This window comes from Eumetopias jubatus, unplaced genomic scaffold (assembly GCF_037043125.1).
Source record: "Eumetopias jubatus isolate StellerSeaLion01/CBP00866 unplaced genomic scaffold, mEumJub1_p1.0 scaffold_2, whole genome shotgun sequence".
NCBI classification, from domain to species: Eukaryota; Metazoa; Chordata; class Mammalia; order Carnivora; family Otariidae; genus Eumetopias; species Eumetopias jubatus.
This window is the reverse complement of record NW_028274808.1, coordinates 135,162,405-135,163,241: the sequence shown is the minus strand read 5'-3', so window position 1 is coordinate 135,163,241 and position 837 is coordinate 135,162,405.

The window sequence follows — 837 nt, the reverse complement described above, 5'->3', positions numbered from 1 at the left end:
TACTAGTTTTCTAAGGTTGCTATAGCAAATCATCACAAAATGAGTGCCTTAAAATAATAGAAATTTATTCTCTCACAATTTTGCAGGCTAGAAATCCCAAATCCAAGTGCTGATAAGATTGGTTCCTTTAGGAGGTTCTGAGGGAGAATGGTACATGCCTTTATCCGAGTTTCTGGTGGTTGATGGCAACCCTTGGAGTTCCTTGGCCTGTCTATGCAGCCCTCCAATCTCTGCCTCCATCTTCACAGAGCATTCTCCCCTGTGCATCTGTGTCTGAACTTCTGTCTCTGTGTAAGGACACCAGTCACTGGATTAGGGACCATTCTAATCTAGTATGACCTCATTGTAATTTAATTATACCTGTGAAGACCCTTTTTCCAAATAAGGTCATTTTCACAGGTACTAGGGGTTAGACCTAAGCTTAGCTTTTTGAGGGACACAATTCAACCCATAGCAACAGTGTACTTTTAGCAACTTTTTTATAAAGTGACTCTTAAGGTCTTTCAATGTTTTTGATACTGCAGAAGTATTATTCAACTATTGCTAACAGTTTATATTTAGAAATAGAAGCATCAGATATAAGTAGAACATTCTCAATTATCTTTGGGAAAAAGCTATGAAGTTACCATGAACTTGAATGCAGATTCCTCAGACTGAGATGTAAAATGTCCTAGCTCTGTAAATTGGGGGGATCTTTAGCAGATGGTAAGTTTTCAAATTGATAGAAATACTTTTTAAAAAAGATTTTATTTATTTATTTGAGACAGAGAAAGAGAGAGAGAGAGCACAAGTGGTGGGGAGGGGCAGAGGGAGAGGGATAAGCAGACTCCCCGCTGA